The sequence below is a fragment of the Grus americana genome, chromosome 1 (genome assembly GCF_028858705.1).
Source record: "Grus americana isolate bGruAme1 chromosome 1, bGruAme1.mat, whole genome shotgun sequence".
Lineage (NCBI taxonomy): Eukaryota > Metazoa > Chordata > Aves > Gruiformes > Gruidae > Grus > Grus americana.
In genome coordinates, this window is record NC_072852.1 from 91505284 (window position 1) to 91533159 (window position 27876).

The window sequence follows — 27876 nt, forward strand, 5'->3', positions numbered from 1 at the left end:
GTAACTTGGGATAACTACCTTACAACTGGAAGCACTGGTTTTTAGCTGCAGTCTCCTTGCAAAATTCTACCTTAGACCATTATTCTCCTTGATCTCTTTTAAAAATTTCAAGTAGATACAGAAGTCATCTGCACAATTTCCTGCGATAAGCTTGTTCCATAACATGACTCTTAAAAAACACAGATATTCCACTCCAAAGATGGCTGCACTTTAGCAGCAAGTGTAAAAAAAAGGGCAGTATTCGACAGGGTATATGTAAATCTTCCAAATCCTTTGCGATAAAGTGCAATATAAATGTCTGATGATAATGTGGTTTGGAAACATTGTCCTTGCTCTATACCTTGTAGTTGGTTGAATGATTTACTGACTAATTATCTGATAGGAGGCAGCAGTAACTTACCCCCAGACCATGTATTAGCGATGTTGATAAAAAAGACAGCTGTAACCAGGGTGCCTCACCATGATATGTAGAAGGTGGGGCTCCTTTTGCAATAATAGTAGCAGCTAATTTAACCCTGAAGACAGCAAGGTTTCTTTAAAAACTTTTTTTGTGTACTCAGTGTATGAAGATGTGGGGCCACTGCTGAATGGGGCAGGCACCTGGTGTCAAAAGATTTGGAAATGACCAAGGTACTTAATGACTCCTTCTCCTTGGTTTTTGCTAGGAAGATTTGCCTTGAGGAATCCCAGGCCTCTGAGGGCAGTGGGAAATCATGGCACAGTGAAGATTTACCCCTGGTAGAGCAGGACTAGGTTATTTAAACAAACTGAACACAAACAAATCCATGAGACCTGACAGGGTTATCAGCCAGCTCCCTCAGCATTCATGGATGTCATTGTGAAGCCACTCTAGATTACTCCCTTAAGGTCTTGGCAACTGGGGGAAGTTCCTGAAGACTGGAAGAAAGCAAGTGTCATACCTGTCTGCAAGAAGGAAGATCTAGGGAACTACAGGATGTCCAACCACACTTTAGTCCCTGGAAAGGTGATGAAGCAAATAATCCCGGAATCCATTTCCAGATCCTTGAAGGACAAAGAAGGTGATGGGGTGTAGTCAGCATGGATTTACAGTGCAATGACTAGTTCAGTGAATGAGCATATATTGGAGACCTTGACAGGGCATATTGTTTGTTTTGACTTTAGAAAGCCTTTTCACACTGTCTTGCCTTTTGACAGTCTCCCATAAGTTCCTCATTGATGAACTGATAGACTAGATAAGGGACAGCAAAGTGGATTGAAAATTGGCAACACTCAGTGACAGCCAGTGAAGGTACAAGAGGCAGTGGGCACAAATTGCAATACAGGAAATTCCATTTAAATGTAAGAAAAAAAACTTCTTTTACTGCAAGGGTGCTCAAACACTGGAACAGGTTGCCCAGAGAGTGATGGAGTTTTCATTCTTGGAGACATTAAAAATTGGACATGGCCCTGAACAACCTGTTCTAGTTAACCTTGCTTTGAGCAGAGGAGCTGAACTAGACAATTTCCAGAGGCACTTTCCAATCTCAGCAATTGTCCTGTGAATCTGGATCTTTATGTTTGAGGTGACGATATCTGTGTTAAGGTCACAGCTGTAAGTAGAGAACAAAGGTAGAGGTGCTGGATGAACAGAGTCCTGTATGTAGAAGAAAACCTACTAAGACCCTCACTTTTCTTGCAGAAGTTCTCTTGAACTCATTTAAAAGTGTCTGAATAGCATCTCTTGGCTGTTTGCTTTTCTAGACTTCTTTGGCATGAAAGAACTGCCAGTCACAAAACCACCTTGCCTTCTGGTAAGGTTTCCTACTCTTCTTGTAAGCATAGAATTATTTTTTTTTTAAGTATCTCAGCTCCCACTTGCAACGTAGGAAGGTAGAATTGTGTGTTCACAGAATAAACAATAAACAGAACGTGCACAAGATTCTCACTTTCCCCTTAAGTCTTAGATTGATGAATGTATATTGACCTGTATGTGTGATGCAAAAGCAGTCCAGAGAAGGAATGAAGAAAGAACAATTCTTGTACTTAATGCTGTCCAGGTTCTTCAGAAGTATTCCACAAATTCACTTTCATATTGAGATGATCCTCCTGATCTTACCTGGGTAACTTGCTCTTTTGTGGTTTTGAATGAAATCTGCTGACTTGGGCAACAATGTGAAGGTGTATAGCAGAACCAGCACTGCTATGACAAAAGATAAAATCTTAGGTGGGAGTAAGGGCATAGTCGGGCTATGCAAACGATATATGTTCGAAGAAAGAAAAAGGCTACCTTGGTCAACTCCAAAGACAAGCTTTTGGCTTTGGCAGTCAGGAGAAGGATAAACATGTAACAGTTTCCTTTATAAACACAGCATGTTTGTTGTTAAGCCACTGCAGAACAATAAACTTCCTGTCTAAATAATTGTCTATTCCCACCACAGCCCTTTTATGGTGAAAAGATACAGGGACTCAAGGTTCTGATAGAAAATATTGATCTTTTGGTTGAGGTCAACAAGTGGTGATGAGAAGGGAAGGCAGAAGGATGGCAAAGTGTAAGCTCTGTTCATGTTTTTTTCCAAGAGCGTCCACTTGAAGAAACCAGGGAAAATGTCCTTGTTTCATTAGTTCATTGTAAAGATCTCCCCTCTGCAATTGAGACATTTAGCCTCTTGGGAAAGACAGCTAAACAGAAATCCATTTACCTTTCACATGTTTTTCATAATTTCCCCTGCTACTTTGGTTAATTAATTATCACCGCTATTTGTGTTTAAACAAGGGGTCTGTCTCCCTCCCTCCTCCCAAGCCCATCTGCTCCTCCATGACCTTGCTTGTGAAGTCATCGCTGTGCTGACTTTGTGAAAGCACAAACACTTCCATGGCAACAGACAGCTGTGTCACAAAGACAGGGCTGTGACCTCACGGCAGGAAGGACTGGGCTGGTGATGGGGGAGAGATTTTCTCCCACAAACACAGAAGCTTTTGATGATAACAGAGAGGAAGGCAAGGTGTTATATCCAGAACAAATGATCTTGCTGTTTGACTGCTTCTGCTTTAGAAGTTGTCCATCACTTTAAATTCTCTTCTTCAAAGACCCTTTTTTAACTTGTATGTTTTTCATGCGAGGAGAATGGTTTCTCCCTCAGATCTCAGCTCAGAAGACATCTCCAGGAAGAAGTAGGGGATGGATTTAATCACAGAGGACATGGGCTTGAGGTTCTACAAAGCCTGGAAGGTGTCTGGATCCAAATTTCAACTTGTTCAGTTTGGTAAAACAAATGTAGGTCTCGAGAGGCAGTCTGATTTTTATTCTGATTGCACATGGATTTCTATCTTAGTCTGCCCCCACCCAAACTGCCTGTCTTCTGAATGAAATCAGGTGCTCCTGTATAGAGCAATCTGGCAATGAAAGCTTTCCTTTGTAAACATTTGCAAGGCTGGATGGGAAGTGGAAATCGGGTCTCATGATCACAAAGCATTTTTAATGTAGATGAAGCAAGACACATCAAAGCTAAATAACATACAAGTGGTACTCCACAAGCCGTCTGCAGAACCTGCCTCTACGTGTATTGATTGTGAGGCTACAGAAATTGTATCTTGATCAGTCCGTTGCTATCATCTTCCTTGGCTGATTGCTTGGTTGGTTCATGGAAGGCCACAGTCTTCAAATCTGCACACCTCCTTTGTTAGCTAAAAGTAGCCAGTGTTTCAATATAAGCCATTGCTGCTTATTGCCTGCAAACAATTTATAGTGTAGTGTGCTACTGTGATAGGCTCATCGGGTCACAACAACTCTTCCTTTTGGATCTATTCCATGATTAAATCACATTCGTTCAGAGCACGCATGATGGGGCTCCACCGATGTGACCCACAGCAAACCGTTCACTTTTCTGGAGTCCATTTTCTTTCAGGTGACATGGAGGATCGTAGCACTTGCATCACCCCTTGCCTTCACCACATCTCAGCCTTATAGATAGGTAGGGCTTAGCAACCACGTGTTGCAAATGACAATACTGGATCTCAGTGAGTGGAAATGATTTCTTCAGGTTCTTGTATCTGTTGCCAAACTAGAAAAAAATAATTTCCAGAATTGCACATTTGTTATCCATATATCAAGGCACCACCTACCTTTTCTGATGGGTTTTTTTTGGGGGAGTGGGAGTGGGTAGTAAGGGGGATGAAAAAGGAGGACTGAAGGGAGAGACTTCATTTTACTTTAGGATCTGTTTACAATACTTTGGGGAATTTAAGGGACCTAGTACAAATTTTTAAGATTTGTCTTGTCAATACTTGGAGGCTGAATCTAAGGGAAAATCAAGCCCTTTGTGTCCCATTGAATGGCTTTCACCCAAGTATCATTTTATTTCATGTCTGATTTGTCCTTAGAATCCCATCCAGCTGCTACAGCTGTTTACTTTGCATCCCATCTGATTCCCTCCTTATGTCTTCTCATCTGGCTCACTTCTTATGTCCTGCTTGATTTTTCACTATAGCATCAACCATTTCCCATCATTTGCCAGTTTCCTGATCTCTGCAACCTCTGTTCTATACATGGACCTTCCTTGCCATGTTCTCTTTACTTGCTTGGATGTTTGGACCTATGAACACGCATACCACACCTGTTCTGCTCACCTGGATCTACCGTAGTGTCCTCTCAGGCATTCATGCATCTTTTCCTGGTTTGCACTAGCCATATATTTGGGTTTGTTGCATTTTGTTCTTGCAAAAGTCATTTTCTTAGAGTCCTGTACCCTACACAGTATGGAATGATTATTGCTGTCAAATCTGGAGATCCAGCAGCCTCTGATCACTGTAACAGAATAGCAGGTACAACCCAGAAAGAGCTATCCTTTCTGTTTTGCCGTGCAGCCTGTCTGTCCCTTTGCTCTAGTGTGATATCTACTAGAGGACCATGGGGAAAGCTTGTTTTGGGACAGCAGTAATGTTATATTTAAGTATGCTTTTAAAAAAAGAAAAAGGGCAAGAAGTTTCTTTAGTTTGGCGTGTTCTATCAGAGGCAAGATAATAGAATTTCTAAACCCATTGATTTTATGGCATTAAGAATCTTGTTGATAAGTCAGTTTCTGTACACTGGTGATCACTATCTCCAGCTGTATAAGCAGTACTGTCCCCATTTCATTTTCAATAAGAAATTGAGGGAGACTTAGCTTTGCTGGAAAATATGGGGGAAAATAAGTAGCATAAAATCTCTGTTCTGTTGGGGTATGGCATAGCTATTTATTATTAAATACTACAGGGGTCAGAGAGAAACAAAGTTGGAAGTGTGAGCAAAGAATTCTTAATGTGAGTGCCAGGCTCTCCAAGTAGACGGTGCCGGGGGCAGCACAGACGCACTGCTTGTGGCGTGCTCAGAGGTACTCCAGCACCAGCCTTTCCAGTGGGCAGCCTCATAGGAAACAGGCAGGGGAGCTACATGTAGGAGATGCTTACAGCTACTCTGAGGTGTGTGCAACCAACCCAGGAGCAGCCGCTCTCAGCAGGAGGTGTTGCGGGGAAAGAGGCAGGAATTGGGGTGGTGGGGAGATCCCTGTTCCTTGCAGCCCCATGGATGTGAAGCATGTACAGTATTGAAACACTTCTTAGTTCTAGGGGAAAAAAGGATTGTACCCTTCTGGTAGGGTGTCTGAAAAAAGAGGGAAAGAAATGAGCGAAGGTGGAGGCACAAGCAGACCCGTGATGTTGCCAGGTACTTTGGCCGGATAGATGTGCAACATCCCTTTCCAAATGCTGCCTCCCTCCATGGGGCTGTCCAAGTCTGTTTTCTACTTGGCTGGTTGTGCTATTGAGTCCCATTTGGAAGGATTCACATGTGACCTAAGACTGTCCTCTAGATGTCTGACTCTGTCCTCTACAACATAAATAATGCAAAAACAAACATGCCAAACAGTAACCTTCACTTGTGTCCCTGACACTGCTGGAGGGAGGGAGGAAAGGAAGCATTGAGTATGAGCAAGTGAATGAGCAAACTGCATGCTAGGCAGGCAGGAGACCGGCAAGGTGAGGCAAGGTACAGCATGAGGAACCGTGAGAGCAATTAGATCCACTCCTCACACAGCTCTGCTGTTTTAGACTAGGATGGCTGGCTGCATTGTCCCTTACAGACAAGGGAAGCATCCAGCCCCAGCCTGGAGCAGAGCAGCCCTGCTCCCTGGCCAGGGCATACAGGAAGCTTCAGCAGTCTCCTGGCCATTTCTGCTCAACGTGGCCCACAGCTGGAGTTGGGTGAAGGCGCCAGTACTGCGCAAATTAAAATCTTTGCTGTGCCATTCAACTGTCCTGGTAGTCTCAAGCAAATCGGTTAATGTTGCACACTGTGTGTTCTCTTCCCTGTGCCCTCCCCCAACCTCCCCCACCCCCCAAGTCTCTATAGTGGAGAAGAGGATCCCTTTTTCCTATTGAATGTACTTGTGATGCAAGTATTCATTAATTGCGGATACAGTTGTACGCGGCATGCGTGCTAAAATACTGTCAGCTTTGTGTGGAAGACAAATGCATGCAGACTTAAATAGCTGAGATTTTTATCTTTCTCCTCCCAGAAAATATGCAGCAAGTTATCCCCATCTAGGGACTTGGCAATGAAAAAAGATATTTCTCTATTTTTGTTTTCTCTCCCTGAGATACAGTGAGGTAGGGAACTGGCCTGCATATTTCTTCCAAAGAGAAGGGCTTCCTCATTGCAATAGTGAAATGTTTCTGTCAGATTAAACAATGTGAGACTTTCTTCATTTGTATGTGGAAGAAAAGCAGAGGCTTTTTTCTTCTTTTTCTGTTAGTCCCTTGAAACTTCATTGTGGTGAATTGTAGGAAAAAGGGTAAACATTACAGGGTTTGGACACAAGGTATTTTCCCTATTCGTTACTCTAAAATACTCTGTGGTGGGAATGGGGATGGGTGGAGTTCTGAGCATCTCACACAGACAAGTGCAGTGGCCAGCAAGTGCTTTGGTGACTGTGGAAGCACCAGGCGTCCAGGGAGAGCACGTGTCTAGAGGACCATGGAGTGGTTGGCGCAAGCTTCCCTTTCAAATAAGGAGAGTGCAGCGATTCATTCCCAGAGCCAAGCTGGCGTAGGCTTGAATCTGATGGATGCATATAGGACATGTGGGACAGTGTCTTGCTGCAAAGGAGCCACCTGGACAGATGGTAAAGGCCAGGCCCCAGCTCAGCTTCTGATCAGGGTCCAAGAGCTAGGCAGATAACTCTCTCCAAATCAACTGTGAGGCAGGAGAGAGAGGATGGTGCACAGGGAAATAAGGAGAAGGACTTCAGCCTGAGAATCTTGGCATCCAGGTGCCTTTGGAGCAGGGCTGTCCTGCTCCCAGCGGATTTCAAGCTGAAGGAAATCCAAGTTTCTGAGCTGATCAGATGTCCCAGCTTAAGCATAATACCAGAAATGTTTTGTTTTGAGGGGTGCAGAAGACAAAAGCTGCAAGACTGAAGAGGGTGAGATTGTTGGCACGCAGAAATGCTGGGTAACTAGCTACCTTGAAAGTGAGCTGGGTAAGCTATTGCAGGCTGATTCCCTAGGTACTGCTGCCCCTATTCTGCTGAGCTGTGTTTGCACAGAGCTCAGACAGAGCTCGTTCCAAGTTGTCGTCTTTGCAGTCAGAACCTGCCTCCCCATCTGCTCACCTGCCGTCCATCACTGCCTACACTCTGGGATTAATGTTCCCACTCCTGCACGCCAGCAGTCTGACTCCCTCAAGCTTTTGTAGCTTGCTTTCGCAAGGATCGGATCAACTATTCTCCTGTCCCGCTTTTCAGCACATACCAACTCAATCTCTGTCATACTCGCACACTCTCTCATGCACACATACACATACTTCAGCTTAATACCTTTTGCTTGTTGCATTGCTCACAACATTAAGAGAGGTGTTTGCTTCAGCAATGTGATTATCCCATGTGTAAGAAATTTTCTTTTCATTTTTCTTCTTTGGTCGGAGGAAGGCAGATCTATGCAGAGCTTGCAAAAATTTGTTTGTACCTTTATTAATAGCGAGCGGAATTTTGTCTCTGGTGTGTGACAGGGAAGCCAAAGCCATTATTTTAAATTTTTATTTAAAAAGCAACAACAGTCACAAAAAACTCACAACAGAATGTCTGCGTCTTACCTACATAGATCATCATCATCTCCTAGCTATATGCAGAATAGCCCATTTTTCCCTCAGCCCTTTGCCCTGATGGGACTCAATTCCTAAAGAAATAGGATTTATGATTCACACGGGTTTTTAATATGCCGTCAGAATGCTGCTGTGTCTGAAAAGCTATGCTACTTATTTCAGATCCCAGCAGACCTTCTCACCAATATTGTCTTGCAGATGAAAGCTACCATGTGCCTTTAAAATAAAGATGCTGAGCCTTGTCAGTGCACAGTTGCAGGGCACAGGCATCTGGCTCTAGCACAGAAATGGTGGTGGCAGGGGATTTGCAAACCTTTTACTCTGGCAGAGCATCCTCAGAGCTCAGATCCCTCCTCGAGTGGAGAGGATCCATTTGTGTGCAGACCTGTGAGCTTGTCAGAGGGCAGTGTCAGGTGCACGTTTATGGGCAGCCGTATCGGCTTGCCTTGCTCTGAACCTGTCAACGTACAAATGAGGAAATGAAGATGACAGAGAGTATTCTATCACATGCGACCTGCTTCCTGAGCCTTTTCCCCATGTGTTCTGGCGGCTGTGGTTCTCCACATGGGTCATGCTGCACTTCCAGCGTGCATGGTATAAGCCTATGTTTCTGATGTTTGCAGCTAGGCAGTGTGTGTGTTCTAGGCTGTTGCTGAGCCCACTGTATGCTGGAGTGTTGAAGTAAATAGCATTGATGCAAATTTTGTGAAGGGCTCAGACCCATGATCATGGATTTACTGTTGGCTGTAGTTTTCTCACTCATGTACATTCTTAGCAAGTGCTGGGAGGGAGACTAGAGATGTGCTGTATCAGATGAATCTAAGCCTGATGTTTGGCATTTGTAATGTTCTAATAATACTCCTTTTCTGCCTTGGAAACAAAACACAACCTAATCACCCTCTCTGTCTTTACTGTACGTTCAAGACAGATATTTCTGATAAACTGTTTTCAGAGTCCAGGATGGGTGAAAAGCAGGCAAGAAAATTATGGTGGGGGAATACTTGAATTATGAAATAGTAAGGAAGGAAAGGAGTCCATGAACACATGGGATACACGTCTGTGTGAGAGGATGCTAGTGCCCACTGCTCGCTCTGATTGTACATGTGTCATCTGCTTGGGCTAGTGTGTTTCTGTGGCTTAAGAAGTCACCCAGCACTGCCTGTCTGTGTGTGTTTTCTTGCCCTTGGGGTAATGACTTGATCCACAGAGGTAGTGAAATTGAGCTTTAGACCCTTGTATTTGCTAAGATCATGCCCACAGAGTTACACAACTTCAGCTGATGGTGAAGCACAGTCAACTGATTATCTGTGTCAAAGCTATTTATTTTAGTCTTTTATCTAGTTCCTTTCTTGTTCCCATTGTTACTACAAAGTGAAAGATGTATGAGTTTTTCAAGCTGACCACAGACAGTTGCTCCAGGACCTTTCTAACAAAGAGTAGAGGCAGGAGGAGATTGAAGGGGATGCTGATAGCATCCCTCCTCACAGAGGTTTGGCTGCTGTGGCTCAGGGTCAGCTTTGAGACTGTGCAGGTGAGGACTGGCCCCCTTTCTTTTGGCGGCCTCGGACAGAGTGTCCCAGGCAGTGCTGTCGGAGGCTTCCGCAGGACCAATTTCCCTTCCCATGGGAGCTGCTTTTAAACTGAACCTCTAGTTCAGCTCCTGCTTGAGCTACATCACACTGAGACTGCCAGTCTCCCGCTCAGCCACAGCCATGCCTGGCCATGCACGCTGCTAATCCACACCCTCAACCTGCAGCTGATGCACCAGCCTTGCCACAGCCCAGCTCCCTCACCATGGCTCTGCCCAGCCATCATGGGGCTGTGTGTGACGCTGGGTACCCACACCAGGACTGACCCTGACCCCAGCCTGCAGGCTGATGGCCTGGCCTGGCATCAACCCATCTCAACCCCCTTCCAAGGGCCCTGTCTGGCCGTCTCAGGGCTGTGTCTGGCTCTTACCAGGCCAAGTCCTGCCTGCCACCTCTTTCTTCACAGTGCTTGAACACGGAGCTATCAGGACCTACAATGCATACTGATGCTGGAACAGAATAAAAAAAAATAAATATTTTATTACATACATGATGATCAGTATGCTGAGGCCTGATCTCCGAACATAGCTATCTGTCTGGTATCTTGCTGGGTTCAGGACTGCGAGACAGAGGTGTTGGGATAGGTTGGTTGATTTGTCTCACAAACAAGAGCCAGGCTGATCATGAGCAGTCTGCATTGCTTGCTAAGGGGTAAGTAAGGTAACGTACAATAGACTACTGTTATGGCTGGACAGAGGATTGATACCCAACTGGATAAAAACATTAGGAGCATAAGCCATTGCCACCTGGGCCTTTAGACCTGTGAAATAAATAATGTTGTGGCATGGATTTCATTTAATAATGGGCTGATCATAAACACAAGGTGTCCCTTATGGGAAATGCAAATGTTTAAGCACTTGTCTTTCTCCCTAGTCAAGGCAAGTAAGTCAGCCTAAGGAAATTTGTCTTTAAATGATGAGCATTGAGGAAGAAAGACTCTCAAAACTGTGAAAGCATTTCACTTGCTTCAGATCCAGTTTCTAAATCTCTAAGCCTCTTCAGGGCCTCATGGAAGTTGTAACACAGGACCTGCCACATGCTTGTTCTCTCTTATGGGATCTGCACCATATTGGACTACACCCCATTGGACTACCTCTGCCGTAGTGCATTAGACCCTTACGTCTGAGTTATCACAGGGAACAGTTTTATTCCATCAAAACAAAGAAAAATGTATCGGTCAACCTTAGCGATGATTATGCAGCCAAGCACTAGGAGTATAAACAAAACAAAACATATTTTCACTATGCATAGCTTTTCATTCTAGATTAAAGCAAACAACCAGAAAGAATATTGGTCTCCCATGAGAGAGCAATATGTTGGTGAATCTTCTGTAAGAAAATGCAGCAACTTTGAGAATAAAATGGCCGTTGGGGAGAATTTTTGAAACAGATTTCAAGGGGAAATATGCAAAAAGCAAAGCAGCAAGAATTTCATGCTGCTTCCACCATAATAATAGCAATAATACTTTGCCCAGTGCGTATGCTTTACTGCTCACTGTAGCCAAGAGCGAAATTCCCTGCCCACCAAACAAAATCAGCAAAAGGCAAGGCTGGCTTTGCAGGCAGGAAGACTTCACGGTTGCATCCATCAAATCCTGCAATGGGACCAGTGAAGCACACAGGCTGCAAGGCATCAGTAATGAGAACTGGAGAATAGAAAACCCTCAGCAGTACGGGCTCAATAATTAATCAAAGCTGAAAATCTTTCTAACGAAGGCAGCAGCCCCAGCAAAACAGAAAGAGAGCATTTAAGGAGTTGGGGGTCTGAACAAGAAAGGAGATCTCACAAAACAAGTTAGGAAGGGATGGGGAAAGAATGGCCACAGCATCTCCCTTCCTGAGGTTCTCAAGAATGCATTGAAACTGATATGGTGATAGATATTAATCTTGTTTTTTCTGTAATCTGATCCATGTAAGTGTCTCTACCAGTGGCTAGCTACTATTCTAAGAGGTCATTCCACGGAAGAAAAGCTCCTGCTTTGAGGGCCTGCATCCTGGAGATGTCTCTAGTTTTCAGGGTGACACCATAAATGTGTTTCTCAGGGTCCCTGTTCTAATGTATAAAGTTGTCTGGCAAAATTCCCAGATGAGTCTCAAGGCTTACTTAATTATGAATCAAGGCCTTAATGTAATACCTTGTGCCTCTACCCCTTTCAAAATGAGGACCTCACGTTGCTTCTCACACCAAAGGGGAGAAGTGATTCATATATAGTTGGTTGTGAATGGCAGATGCATTGCAGCAGTAGCAGGTGTGAAATAAGAGCCTTGTGATCCTGGCTGCCCTGCACATTGTGAGCCACAGGGTTTCCAAGGCCATGGAAAAGCAAGCTGTTAGATACAGCAGAGTTTTAACTAAGCATTTGAAACTTTTCTGCCCTGAAGCTTGATGCTTATTTTAAGGTATAGACCAAGATAGTATAGAGATGGTTTTGTGAAGAAACCAAAGATCATCAGTGGGTGTGTTGATGAGAATACTTTCCCTGTGATGATGAGAAATATTTGTCCAGATGCCTGAATTGCCCAAACTGTGATTCATGGTTTTGTCATGGACATACCGTGGGGACTGCAGTTCCCCTATCTGGTAGTCAGCCCTCACAACTGAAGAAGTGCCCCTTGGTTGACAACTTGGCAGCAAACCTGCTCAGGAAAATGGCTATCGAGGGACACATTACCATTATCTGCCACTCTCTTCTCCAGCTGTCCCTTGGACACATGGCCCATTTCAAAGGCTTTGATCTGGTGTTCAAAATCCTGAGAGAGCTACTAACTTCTCTGTGAGGCTGTATCACTTCCTTCTGTAGCTGCATTATATGCTTGATCAGGTAGAGTGATACAGATGACAGAGCAGTCCCAGTGATTTGGATCTGTATACTGGAGTTCTCTGGTGCATGAAGAAAAGGTTTCTAAATCCTTGTTCCGCCAAAGGTGGCACCTGCAATTTAGTGTGACCTCCCCACAGTGGGACCTTTGCTCTTACTCTTACACCTCTCACCTGAAAAACAAGCTCCTTTTTTTCCCCTGAATAAGAAGAAAAGGTCATTGTTGTTGTTTACGCTTATGGGAAGCGTGCAAATAAAAATGAGGATGGGGCCAAATTAGAACTGATAGATAAAATGGATTAGGCAGATAGATGGAAACCAAATTAGCTGTGAAGCCGGTGTCAAATAGAATAGAAAATCATTTCCACCCAATAGCCAGCTGAAAGATTTAGCAAGACAAGAAGGAAATAATCAAGATCGCCTAATTGCCAAGTAACCTCTCAGTCTTTCTTTTACTCCCTTTCTTCCCTGATACAATCTGTCTCAGATTTCTCTATTAAAATGGAGGAAAACATCTTTTGATCTGGTCTGCAACGTGAACTGCAAGACAGGCTCAAAGAAACCGCCTCTGAAAGAAAGGCACTTTGTGTAAAGCTATCTCTAATGTGCCATACAGCTGCCTCACGAGTTTTTTGGCTAAAGGAAATAAAAGACAACATACCAGCAAATACTATGTATGCTCTTCCCTTCTGGGTTGCCTCTATTATCTAGCATGTCGCATACAAAGTTTGATATGCAAACGGTTGGTGAAGAGCTAAGTAAATAGTAGGGGTACATGGGGTACGTTTTCTCTCCATGAATTGCTGATAATCCCTTCCTAGGGGTGGAAAGGGAGAGCTTTGAGGAGTTGAAGAGCAGCTTTGTAATTAGCGAGAGCCCCTGGCCACACTGAGAAACAGTATTCAACAGCAGTGTTCTTGCAGAAAACAAAATTTATTACAGGAATTGCAGTGATGGAAATCTTTTCCTAAAAGCCTAGCAAAATGGGTCTAACTTGTGTTTCCTTTCCATTATTTCTAAAGGACCTAAAGATATGTAAAGACTATAATATAATCTGTTGGTAGAAGCAGCAGGTAAACAGCAGGTGTGTCAGGAGACCGATAATAGCCTGCTTAGATTTTTCTGCAGGTGACTTGTTCAAACCTGGAGTGAGAAGAAATTGCCAGAGGTGACTCTCAGAAGTGAGCTTACTTTTCCTTTCAGAGTATATTGACGGTTACCGATAAAGTCCCTCAGGAGCAGGCTCTCCAGATTCCTACAGCCTGCAAAGATACAGGGTGATGCTAATGGATGTCAGGCAGCTACGTAGAAGTTGGGTGCCCATACATTTTCTGTGATCTAAGCACTTCTCTTCCGACCTGTGAGGCGGGGGGACAATGCCTGACTGGTGGTTGCTCTGTGACAGTTGAAGAGCATAACCAAAGTCAATTTTATTGCTGCATGCTGAGGAGAACTGGACACAGTGGGTAGTGGCTCCATCCGGGCAGGTTTGCTGCAATTTTCAACTGTGATGGGGTGACCGACTGCCTGCTCTTCCTAGAGGAGCTGGCTTTGGCCAGTGGCTCTCAGGTGAGGGAGGGGTGAGTTCGGAGCTCTTGCTGGGATTCTGCGTAAACACTAAACGTTATTTTTGACTGACGCTTCCTGTTGTATTTTGACTTCACGCTTCCTGTGAAGTAGGAAAGAGGGCAAAACGTTATTTAAACTGATTATTTCCTTTAAAATACCGTTAGACTGGTATATATTATATTTTCATTTCTTCTCCTAGGTTAAAAGGGATAGAAGACTCCTTGGAGAATATGTTGGTTGCATTCAGGGCTGAGATAAGCTTTTGTTTTTAAGTCTTCCTTCATTATTGAAAACCAAAGAATTTCCTGAGTTGACAAAAGGTGTGATGTTACTAAATGAAGCAAGTAGAAAGTTAAAATGGAGATCTCTGTGGTTTAGACCTGAGTGCCTCTGAAAGGCAAGGAGGTAAAGAAAAAGTGCTTGACCTTTTCTGCAAGGTTGGAGCAAAGATTCTGCTGTAAAAGCTTTCCAGACAGCACTGCGTTAAGTCCTGTCAAAACTGAGCCTTCAGCCACGTAAGGCAGAGTGATATCTAAGCAGGTGTTTTGCTGTGATGGTTGAGTTGACTGGTTCTTAGAGGCCTTCGCCGCATTTATGTCCTCGTCTACAGAACTGTGTGAGGATGTGTTAATGCTATAAAAATCTATAAACCCGTTTGCTCACCACGGCCATTACATCAAAACTAAATGAAGATTTTAATAATTTCAGTGTTGTCCATTGTACTCATGTTGATAGTGATACAGTGCAGGGGGCAGAAGGCGACAAAGTTTTGCTAATAGAGGGAACACGAGAGTCTTGACTTGGACTCCTTGAAATGCTGCTGCTCAGCACTTGACATGCCATATGTGCAGTCTCCCAGTCAGTGGTGTCCCTAATCAGATTTACCAGTGATTTTCTGTCACCACAGTCATATCACAATGCCAAATGTGCAGTGGCTGATGGCATTGCAGATACTGCGATGCCATGTTTTGGTCGAGTACTGTGATGTGCCACTGGGGCTGCAACCCAGCCCCCCACAGCAGGAGTGGGGAAGTGGCATGTCTGGAAGTTGGCCACGCTCAACTTGCCCCGTTGCCCTCCAGGACAAGGACAGGAGACAGAAGAGCTGCTACTCGCAGGGCATCCATGTTTTTCTGAGAGTAGACTAGGTGAGGGAGGGGGCTGTACATCATAAAGACAGTGTGTGAACTAGTGCCGTGTTTCTGACAGGAGCCAGAAAGGCCTATTCTTAAAATAAGTACCTCTTCTGAGAACCTGGTTTAATTTTTTCCCCTCAGGGAGATTGCTTTGAAGAAGAGAAAAGTGCTTTTACAGCAGAGTTGCAAGCAAATCCTTTCCCTTCAGTGTCATTTCCTACTTGTTGAGAAAGGGAGAACAGTTCTGGGGAAAGGAACATTGAAATCATCTTCTAAATCACTTTGGTTATGGATCTCTTTGGTATTGTGTGAAAACCTGGTGTAAATACACCATTAAGAGCAGACCTGGTTGCAAACAGGCCACACATAGCCAATGTATTCAGATCAAATGGGTATAGTGAAAGCTTTAAATAAGTAGCAGATAAAGGAGGAAAATGCCTGTTAAATAAATGAGCACACACACAAAGACACGTACAAAGCAAGCAAAAGAAAAATCTCATGTGACCCTCATGGGAAATAATAACATTACTGTAGGAGACTAGGCAAAGGAATGAAGCTAATAAATGAGAAATATCTAGTATATCAATTCTATACCCCAGCAGTGAATTGTGCTGTTTTATACTGCAACTAAGGCTCTGGATTTTATTTATTTATTAACATAAAGAATCAAAATAAATATTGAAGATTCAGGAGGGAGGTGTGAACTGAATCCATTGCTCCAAAGCTATACTAACAAACACATGCAGAATGGCAAGTGCTAGGGTGACTAAGACCGTCAGATCCATGGAAGACTTTTCCACTTCATACTTTCTGCCACAGTGTGACAGTGCCGTGAGAAAACCTGCCTCGCTTTTCCAAGAGCGTAGGTCTTGAGTAATGTAGTACCAAGGGCTAGAAGTCTAGCAGTTTCAAGGGTGCCTTTGGAGGTCAGAATAACTTGTTTGTATGGGCTTTTTTGCTGAAACCCCATTTACTGTTGATATGTTGTTTTAACTTAGGAAACAGTTATAAGCGGCAATATAATGCATCCAGCATCTGATAAGGATGCAGAATGAATGTAGTTTACACAACACGGAGTCAAGCAGTGCAGCTAAAAAAGTATCAAGAGGGTAAAAAATAAAGTAGGGGAATGTTGGTTTTTTTTTTTCCCCGAACCTTCTAGCCTTCTGAGGATTTGTTAAGTTCGTTTCTTGCTGGAGAGCTCATGTCACCTGCCATTTGTGCACATAAAACCACAAGTATATAAATTACATTAACCTAAATGAACACTGAAAGAAATGGCAGCATTTGCCCATCTTTAGTATTTTACAGCTTAGCTTAGATGAAATCCCCAAATTAAGAATGAATATTTAGTTTTAACTCTCCTTTCCTGTACACATGCATTATAATAAAGCCCTTAAAGACAGTATAATAACATATCAATTCTCAAATAACACTACATAAGACATTCATATTTTTCTATGAGCTTTGACAAACATGTAGGATCTTGCAGCTGTTCAGTATTCTGGTTATTTCAGACAAACAGAGCTTAATGAAGGTTGCTTTTGAGAAAAGTATCTGAACAATGCATCATAGATGAAGAGATATTAAAATGGCCATTATAGTCAAAAGCGTGGGTGTACTAATGCATATGGAGTTTTGCAGATAAACTGCAAAACGAGCACATTACAGATACAGGTAAAGTCTTGCTCCCATTACTGTCCATATCACTCTTGGCCTTTGGTTTCAAAACATATGACCCCATAGCTTGGCATTGTTGTTCAGATATGTAGTCTGCTGTAATTTTGCTATCAGCATTTAATACAATTAAATGCATTGGACTTCCCTGGTTCAGCACAGCACTTTATACCAGCGAAGACTGCTGTTCAAGAGGCTGGAAAACTGCATATGACTGGCCTTCTTCTATGACTTGTTGCGTTTCTGTTCCGTTTCTTGTCTCTCTGGCACTCGTTCATTCTCAAATTTCACATATCAACCTCCTACTGCCAGAGCTGCTGATTTTACCACTATTAAACAAGGATGTGGGCTATAGTGTCCTTCATATTAATAATGATTATTTGGAAAGCCCAGGGAGTTTCAGGACTCCTTTCTGTTCATAGCTGTGTCATAGCCTCTTCAAGCAAAATGCTATGCATTTATAAAAAACGAACAAAGTATTTTGAGGGAAAAAAAGTAATTTATGAGCTGTTTATATCTACATCTGTCTAACCCGCGTCTTATGAAGGGAACTTAGGAAGGCCTATTTTTAGACAGATTCTGGAGTCTGTTCCTTTTATCAAGAAAATTGTCTTCCTCTTTTTGGTGAACTGCATTTTGCTTTTGCTGTGATGGATCTTTCGGTGCTAAAGATTTTATTATTCTTAAAGAAATTCACTAGGACCGGCATGAGTTGGGGTCAGCCAGGACCAAGCATAGTGGTCCTTGCATAATCCTTTAGTATTTGAGGTTAGGTCACCTCATCTGCTGTATTACCTTTCCCTTCCTGGAAACAGCAGTCTTTGAGTTAAATCAACATACACATTCAGGAAATTTTCATAAAAATAACCAAGTTTTCATGAAATGTGCACAAATTATTTCAGGCTACTTCAAATTTGTCATAGGCTTATTGGTTGCAATCTATAGTACAGAAGGACCACATCTCTCTCTCTCTCTCTCTTTCTCTCCTGCCCCCCCCAATGTCAAGAGGGTCGGGGACAGGGGACAGAAGCAAGGACAAGTTTTGGATGAATTTTTTTTGATTTGTTGAAAGTAGCAATAAGGGAAATGTAAAAGATTTTGAAAACCAGTGAATGCAGATGACCTGGGCAATATGTATTGAGTAACAGGGATGAAATCTGTGATCCAGGAGACACAAAGAAACAGAATATTACTAGCAATTTAAAAAGAAACAGTTGATGCTGTTTTGCTTTGCTTTGGATGTGTATCACATGCATAGAGAAACTAACTGCAGTTTATTGATACAGTTTGATAACAAATTATGTGTAAGCCTCAATTAATTTATGCTTCTGCACAAAAAGTTTGGCAAAATGTCACAAACCATGCCCACTTAATACAACTCTGCGCGTCTGTTACTCTAGCAAATAGCTGGTGAAATTCTACAGTACTAAGTTACTATTGTGAAATTCTACAGTAATAAATTACTATTCAGAAGTGTTTATAATCTCAAGGGAAAAATAAAGAAACCTAAATCTTTTGTTTAAAATAAAATGCACAGTGCAGGCAAAATTATTACAATACATACCTTAAAGAGAAGGTAATTTACTGTTAAAATCTGTCAATTATTACAGGCAAGCCTACAAGAGTAATAAAATAAGCACAACTGTCAGACAAAAAAAAAACATGGAAGGGGTAGCTTACACATCTGAAGTTTTAGGAAAAAATGTCAGATAAATTTGAGAAATCATTCCTACTGATTGTTTAAGGCAGTAAAAAAAAGGCATGCGTAAGTAGAGAATTAAGGCAATATTGCCCAGTTTTAACTGGCATTTCTTGGGTTGTTGGTTTGTTGGGGTTTTTAACTTGACTATGCACATGTCCCTCTGATTTATGGATCTCCATCTCAGAACTCTGTACAGAGATGGGGAGAAACATTACGATCATGTTGCAGATGGGGTAAATAGAATTGCTTACAATTACAAACTAGATCAGTGTCAGAGCCAAGAAAAGGAGCCAGATTTTCTCTTTCTTCTTTACTTTGAATCCTGTGTCCAATTTAGTGAAGACTGTGGCTCTAAAGTTATATTAAATTAGTTGTCTGTTCCCCCTCTCCCCTGACCTGTATAAACGTAATAGTCCAGACCCTCAGCTGCTAAAATCACTGCAGCTCCATCTGGCCCATTAATACGTGTGTACATGCCAGTGGACAAGATTGCAAGTTGTTACCTACTCCCTGCCTAACAAACCTGGCAAAAAAACAGGAGTAATAAACACATAAAACTGTCATTAAAAAAATTGCCAGCTTAGGTCTCAGAGATTTCTCCCTCTGCACCATGATGGTGAAGGTAATAGACAGCCAAAAATCCCCCATCTAATACTCTCTCAATAAAGGACTATTCTTCCAGTGAGTGTTGAGTAGAATTTTGCAAGCCTAGTATAAATAGCCTATGTACATATAATAAGATTCTTCTCTCTTTTTTGGGAGAGAGAGAGAGAAATCTGCTGGGTTTTATGCAGGTAACAGGTTCCTAATCTCATGTCTCTATAACTTTAATAATGGAATTAATGGCAGGATTAGCATAGCACATCAAGATGATCTCTCACATGAAACCAACAGAATGTCATGGCAAAGGGCTGGTCAGCAGGGATGCTTGATGATAACTTTTTTTTTATTGGGAGTGGGAAAGCAGAGATGTACTTTCTGTAGCCTCAGTGCCTGGGATTTGGCAATATTCAGAAGTGTTTTGCCATGTGGGAAATTAAAATCTGCAAGTACAAAATTGCTTATTTAAAAACAAAGAACAGCAACAAAACCCATGTTAATTCAATTAAAGGGTCAGTGCAGGGAAGCCAAAATAGATTTTTTATTTGCTAAGAAGCAAGGGGCTGGAAAAAGATACATCTACATAGCGGGTATTTCTAATTAACCAATGAGGGCAAAGGCACTTGTTCCACTTAATCACGAAGCAACAAAATGGAAAATAGCCCTTCTCATCTCAAGAATATGCTTTGGAAAATGAGCCAGGATGAAGAGAGAAGCTCGTGGCATTTCAAGAATATGTTCTGCTCTCCCTTTTTCCCCACCTCCCCTCCACCCTCTTTGTAATCAAGGCTGCCTCAGCCTATAAGCAGGTATTTATTTTTAGTTTTGTTTTAGGACTGGCTTAGCTGTTTGCGGTGAGCAGATGGGGATTTGATGTTACATTCTGTTTCAATTGTCTTTCAGTGAAATTAATTGCAATAATTATCCACTTTATTGATATAACTCCTGTTTCCAGAAGTGTCCTACTGTAAGAGCATTAGAATCTAAGGAATTTAGAGTCATGTAGCTAAGTACAGGATTAACGTTAAAGATGGTCCTTGAGCAAAATCTTGGATTCAGGCAGCATGATACTTGAGAACTCAAGCAGAACTTCACATCTTACTCTTAGGTCTTTAATTGCTGCCAGACCAGCAGAGCTATCAGGTGTCTATTTTGGGTTCAGGCCTCCCATGTTGCCCCTACAGGTTCTTGCATTTAGGGCTCTTTTCTAGGGCTCTCCCATCTGATGAAGTCCCCATGCCCTCCTCCATGTTGCACATGCCTCCTCATCTTCCTACACATCAAGAGAATGGAAGTTATTTCAGTTCCCGTTAGGCAGGTAATTAGTTTGATGGCATATCAGAAAGGCACTGAGACTAACGTGTCTGCCTCCCAAGCAGCAAGAAGCTCCAGCAAGACCTGTGTTTTATATCCTGCCTCAAAACCAAACAAAGAGAACTGCTTTTTAATTCACCAGTTTTATCTCTCTGGGCTTAGTGAATTCTAGTGCTCATAAAAAGTGAGAGACAGCTACTGCAGGCTGACGGCAAGCACAGTGTAAGTCTCATGCATACATACTGCTCTGCTAAATACACCTTAACGCTGACCCTGTGGCATGTCCTACTCTAATAATTCTTCCTTCCCTGGTCCCCACTACTTCCCTCACAAGTTCTTCCTTGGCATTTCTCTTGTGACTTCCACTTTCCTTTTAATATTGCAGGCTTGGGTGCCCCCTGATTACTGACTGAAACTTATGCTGAGCTGCGTAGCAGGTTTTGTGAAGGGTCTAGGGTGAAATCTTCTGAATTAATTGTCACTTTTGATAGAAACCAGACAGTGAACTTTAGTTTCCAGATGAGGTAATGATTTGCCAAATGATCCCCTATGGTCCTTTCTGATTTAGGATCTTCCTCTGGGGAGATGCTCATACATTTAGGAATGAAGTCAGTTTTACAGCACTCTGTCCTGAATTGGAAATCATAGGCATGGGCCTCTCTGAGCCTGTTTTCAGGCTGGATAGTGGGAGTGTGTTATCCAAATGAGAAAATTCTCTCTTCAGCAGATGTTTTTCCATGCTTTGCTTTACTTTTTAAAAACACAATGAAACTCTAAAGCATGGAAAATGTCAAACGTTTTACTGAGCTTTATTCAAGGAGGAAGAAGAGATCTATCATGGGAGAGAGTACCGAGACCCCAAAAATGTCAAATAAGCAGATTATCTGGTTACTAGAATTGGGGTAACTGGTCCCAGGTGAGAACAGCCCCACAACTTCTTAGCACTGCTTCATCACTTAGCTTTAAGATTCCTTCAACTCTGTAAGTCAGACATTAAAAAACCCAAATCATGCTTTTTGATATCAAAGAGAATTTCAGGCAGAGAATGAAATCCTGGCCCTATTTACATCAGAAGGAGCTAGCCATTGACTTCAAGGAGGCCTGGATTTCACCTGAGAATTATGATTTGTCTGTCTCATTCCATAATGTAAAGTGACACATTCTGAAAGGCAAGTGAGAAAAGATCACCGCTTGTTAAGGTATGGGCATGGACTGGCTAGATCTACATCTTGTCTGTAGGATAGACATGACAGCCATAGATATTAAACCATGCAGTATAGACTTGTTTTATACAGTCTATAGAGGGTAGCCTCTAATGGTAGTGGGAGTTATGTCCAAGTGTAGGGCTGTAGTATAGATCCTCAATTCTGGAAACTAAAAGGATTTAATAAATATCTACCTCTAACAAAATTTTCCCTCCATGAATCTCCAAGCACTTTGTGCAGGAGGTAAGCATCATTATCCCCATTAATGGGTTTTTCAGATTTTTCCTGCAGACATTTCTGGTTGGGTAAAGCCAGGTTGGCTGTGAGAGAAAGTGACGCTGTTAATGATTCTCTCATGCTTCATGGAGACCTAACTGACTGATGCTGTAGGCCAAGTTACAGTGTGGGCAAGTCTGGGGTTTGCCTTGCTGTGCCGTATGTGTAATGAAAAACAGGAAAGGACAAATCACTGATATTTTCATGCAGTTCCAGTAGGTTTCTCCCAGGGGTCAAGAGTTTCCACATGCCCCTCCTTTGTTTTTGAGTCTGCGATGACTTTCTGGGGTAATTGAAATATTATAGTGGATTTTGAACACCCACATTGCTTAGAATAGCAGATTTAATCTGTATATTCTGCCTTGGACCTGTCTTGTTACTTCACAGTGCTGGGGTGGGTTTATACAACACAGTGCAGAAGATCCCATTAACTGAGTGCAGCTAACACTGATGTGTCTATACTGTGCTGAGTTTCAGATCTATGTGGTATGGAGCCTGCTTGTGTACCTCTGGGTAGGCTCTTTGGTGGTGAGCATGCTTTGGATATAGAGGAATTTTTGTTTTTTCAGGAGTGTTTCAGCTGAGTTAGCCCACAATATTCTTCCAATTTACTGCCTGGACAGCCACATAAAGGAAAGTCTCTGCCTCCTCTTGGCAATGGTTTCTTCATCCATTTTCAATGCCCAGTCTGCTGATATTTTGTAAATAAGATTGGTTGGCTCTAAGTAGTTGAAATTTTATTTATTCCTCTGACTTCTCAAACATCCACAAGGTGAATATATAAGCCTAGTCTCCCTCCCTCACTATAAATGCAAAAGATGCAGATATGTCGCCATGTTTTTTTTTTTATATATCAGAGGCTCTCCTAGCCTGAGTTGACCATTCTTGAACACCTCAAAGGCCACTGCTTGGTCAAGAAGTCCTTGTTAATGCTATTTCTCACTATCATCAACCCTCCATCCTTTCAAGATTGGAGGAAAAAAACATTTATAAGCTGTGTCTGTAAAATTCCAGTTACACTTGGACCTACAGAAATGGTGGGTTTGTCCCTTTGGTTGCTGGAAGTGTACAAGCCAAGGTCCAGAATGGCTGTTCAGTGATTTTTAGTTCAAAACTGGCTGTTCATCCTGTGCATTTTTACAGTGTAGTTGTTAAGGAATATTAATAGGGTATATGGAAATTATGTCAAGATAGGCTGTCTCCTGCTCTCAGTCCTTCTGTGATACTGGACAACTCATTTCACTTCTGCACATCGGGTAACCCATTTTGGAGATTTTCTTAGTGATATTAAAATGGATTGTCCTCTTAAACATCTAAAATGCTGTGAACGTCTGATGCCAGGAAGTCACCCAAATATGTCTCGTTCTCTCAGCCCCTCTTTACATGTGAATCAGTTGTTCATGGTCCTTGCTTAAGATGGAAAGCAGCCTCCTTCCAAACCCAGTGATACGCCTACAATTAGCAAAAAGAAGATGTGGGCTGGGGAGACACAGGCAGGAGATGTGGGCAGGGGGAGGCATATGCTTTGTACATGGTGGCACCAAATGGCACCCCACTGGGGAGAATGCAGAGCCTGCCTGAGAAGGACTCTATATTCCTCTGGAGCCTACTTTCTCGTATGGCCTCAAGAAGTACAGTTAGCTGACAATATTTGTTTTGTGTTTTTAAGAGAATGTCTTTGTAGTTCAGTGATTGAGTTTCTCATAGCTGAGAGCCATGAATGCAGCAGAGAACTGTCATCGCTCATCACCTTCTAGCTCTTCGTAGGAGCTGGTACCCCTGAGGAGCCACCACAGGCTCTGCTGCCTGTCTAGTTTGCTATCATGTGAAAATCACTCTTTTCGCCAGCCCTGGCTTGCCTGTGGCATCCCTGGGGAGCCACCTCTGTACCTCCCCAGTGAGACAAAGCTCTTCATGGGAGAATCTTGCTAGCTCCAGGCTCCAAGGACTCTGCTCCCTGCAAGTCACTGATGGTGGGTTTTTGCTTTACTGAAGAGAAAAGATAAAGGAAAAAAATACCGAAGAAAACCATAAGAGGAATAAGAACAAGGACAAAGCAGAGAAGAAATCCCAGCCAAACCCACCTTCCACTTAGTGGGAGAAAAGAGGGGAAGCCTAAAGCTGCAGCACAAATACTGATTATTCCTGTCAAGGATTTGCTGCTGTTGCTAAGTTACTGGCCTCTTTGGAAAACCCTTGAAGTATGGGGTACATTAGGAGCTCATTAGGGTCCCGGGGACTTGCGCTAAATGTACGATATGTCTCCATGCTAAACGCACTTCAGAAATAACAACAGAAACTTCCTGCCCAGAGTTTAGATGCTTTTCTTTTTTTATTTCTCTGCTCCCCCTTACTCCTGCATCGCTCCATTTGTTCTTTTATGACAGGCAAGCTATTTGACAGGATGGGAGAGGTTACCCGGAATAGATGGAGATGAGCTCCACTTCACTTTGTAAAGTTTCTGGCTTTTCATGAAAGTTCCCCTGCAGGGGAACGCACAGAAGGAGAAAGGACAAATGGAGATGCATCTCTAATCTGTTCAGAGTGTAGGTTTAATGACACTCCAGCGACTTTGTGTCAATTTTGTGGGGTGAGGAAGTCTGAAACTTAGAAATCTAGGGGTGCAAGCTCCTCTCTAGTGTGTCAGGGAGGGCGCTAAGGCCCATTTAACTTTGAGCGTCGGAGCCACAGAGCAGAATCCACAGCCCAGAGCTAGCTGCCTAGGTGTGACGAGGAACCCCAGCACGCCGACAGCTGGTGGGAGGACGGATGAGTTGTCCTCAGGGGGGATCTAGGCAGCATGCCTGCATCCAGAGATATCACACATGATCTCTACAGGGAGTTAATAACGTGTCTAGGCTTCACAGAAAATATGTATCTCTGCTGTTTTACATAATATTTAATGAATGATATATTAGTAGCCCCAACAGGATTTTAGTTTTATTTAATGTAATTTATAAATTAAACAGTCCACACTGGGCGGAGAAAATTAACCAGCAGGCTCACTAAGAACAAACTGTGGGTCTTAGGAACAGACATCAACTATATTTACACGGATCATATGCCGTTTAGCTAACTAGGCAGGAATTAAGTGGAGGAATACTCTTTCACGTTGCAGAGTTATCTGTTTCCATCACTCATCAACCTGGCATCTATGTTTGAATGGAGAGCAAACCTCAGACTGTTGGTTTTGGGAGCAGTTCAGAAAAAAGAGAAGTGTAAGAGCTTTGCCCAGAACAGATGCACAGAGGATCAGTCACCAGTTTTCCAGACTGATTTTGAGGTTTCGAGGACAAGGGAAGCACTCAAAGAGATGAGAGAGTAGCTGTGATCTCAGCATCATCAAATCTGGTGGCTGAGATGTTGAAAATATTTCTCATTGAGAAAGCGGTAACTAAGCAAGTACATGATGGGGAGGACGAGGCTAGAGTTGTGCTGTCTCTTAGACATGCACGGCTGTGGGTTGTTGCCAGGTTTGTGAGAAGAGAACTACAATGGGGGAAGCTGGCGTGCTTGTATGAACCCTGGGTTGCTACTCTTATAGCTCGGCCATTTCAGAGGAGACCTAGGCAAGATCTCTACAGCTAGAAAGGAACCATGTTCCTAAGTTGTGTTTAATATTTTTTACCCGTAGCCTTTTTTTTTTTTTTTTTTTTTTTTGGCTCCGACCTGTAACTTGAAAGCCTAGCATATTAAGTGCTGCTAAGTGAACTTTTGCTTTGACCTGAATATTAAGTTTATCCTGTGCTAAAAGGACAGGAGAGCAGTGAGTGGGGTAAACTAGCCAAAGTTAAAGTGAGCAGTCTCCTTGGAGGCAGTGAGTCAGAATAAACCAATTACATGCAGTCAGTCCTCAAGGAATGGCACCTCACAATATCTTTAATGAGCATGGGGACAGGGAGTGGTTTCCATCACTCCGCAAAGGAGCAGGCTGATGGCTTTCTGCAAGGGAATTCCCTCTGGTGAGTAGAAATTTGTGTCCCTCTGCAAAAGTCAAACAGCTGAGAATAAACATTCCCTCCTGCCCTGGTCCTGCATAAACGTGAAGCCCCGTACAAGTTTTCCCATGTGATGCACAGAGGAAGTTAAGGAGCTCAAAATGGCATTCACCAAAAGAGTGCATGGAGTGATCTGCTGGGGTTAGCAACAAGGACAAGAGGGTCTTAAATCTCACTCCTGTCTTAGGGCTTTGCAAGTGTTTTTCCCTGTTGTACATTACGCTCTCCTTAAAGAAAATGTCTTTTCTTTAAAGGCCCTTTTTCTGTAGGGCCTTTGAAGTGGCAGGGGGCAGCCTCCACTAGTGTACCGATTAAAGCAAACACTCAGAAAAGAAGTCTTTGTGGCTTATACTGCTAAACAGAAGACAGCCAGGGATCAGGCCGCATGGCACGGACCGGCTTGCATCCACACTGCTTAGATGTCACATTAGCCGTCTCTGTGGGAAGTTGATTTCAGAAGGTGCTAGTTGGAGCAGTGCAAAACTCAGTGAGAGGGAGGGTAACTGTTAAATAGTGGGGACAGGCACTGCCCAGGGCTTGATTTCAGTCCTTGCTCTGGTTTTGTTTAGCGATACGAGACATCATTTTGGTCCAGATTCCTCCCTGTATCAGAGGGCTCAAGGGAACATCTCCTGCTTCTAGGCCAGGAAGGAAGGACAGCACCTAACCTTCCTGTTTTCACTTTGTATGGTTATTTGAAGATTTAGAAGCTCAGCGTAACCATTGTTGTTAAATAGAACAGGCACAAACAACACTTATGCCACCTTCATACCGAGCTTGCTAAATTGCCTGCAGAGGCCAAGAGTTCTTCCTCCCCATCTGCAGAGAGAAGGAAGGGTGGTATTTTTTCTGAAAACCCCCTCTTTTCCTTGTTACAATTGCAAAGAAAACTTTCCAAGCATGAGCTAAGCCCGATCAACATAATATCTGCCTGGATCAGTTTCACTGAGGGAGAGCTGATATACCTCCAGTCATTTGCGTGTGATCTTAACCCTGAAACCTAATCACTTGATTTTAATGTCAATGTTCTTCACCGTTTCCCTGCTCTTCATGCCAGCAAAAAGCATGCAGGGTCAAGGTTTATCCATAACTGCTGGCTGTTGTGGCTGGCAGCAAGCAAGTGGACATTGTGGAAGCTTTCTGACATGGGGGAGTTTAAATCTCTTTTAGTTTTCAAGCTGTGTTCATCAACACCTCACTGTTAAATAGGATCCTGGAACCAGAATATTTAACCATATTCTGCTGAAAATCTGCCTTCCCCATGGGTCCTCAGTGATGCAGGCCCACAGTCTCCATAAGAAAATCTATTGCATGTCAAAAGGACAAGAGCCGCAGAAAATAACTGGAATATAATGCTTATATAAATAACACGGGGAATTCAGTAGTAGTTGCAGTATTAATTATATGAATAATAAGGTTATAATATTCAATGGAATCCTTAAAAGTGCTCCTAAATCTGCTGCACTGGAGGTTGCTTTAACCTGGGGCCCTTCACAGGGTTTCGGTCTTGTTTGCTACAGAGAACACAAGGCTCTGGCTCCCCTGCTTTGCTCGTAGGTTTGGGGGGACTAATTAACTGGTGTTTGAAAAGCCCTTGGAAGATAAGTATTCGCCTTGATCAGCGATAAAGGGCCCTGAAATAGCTGTGGAGGAGGACACAGCCTCTTTGCCTACTGATAAGGCATAATTTCATCAGCATCATCACAAGGTGTCTGTCCAGCTATATCACCTTAAAATGCTGCAACCCCAATTGTGGTATGCCTTAAAAGCCACGGTGACTTTCTTTTCATGTTTATGTATGCTGCCATCATGGGCGACAGCAACAGCCTTAAGCATTTTGGCTGGAGTGGGGACTGTAACAGTCTCTCACTTTGATGAGCATCAAATTCTCACAGAA

General features: G+C 42.9%; 1 protein-coding gene across 2 annotated transcripts in view; it reads left to right on the forward strand.

The window, feature by feature from the left end:
* LSAMP (limbic system associated membrane protein) overlaps positions 1–27876 on the forward strand; it is a 1016803-nt gene that overhangs the window by 507242 nt on the left and 481685 nt on the right. The window lies entirely within an intron of this gene.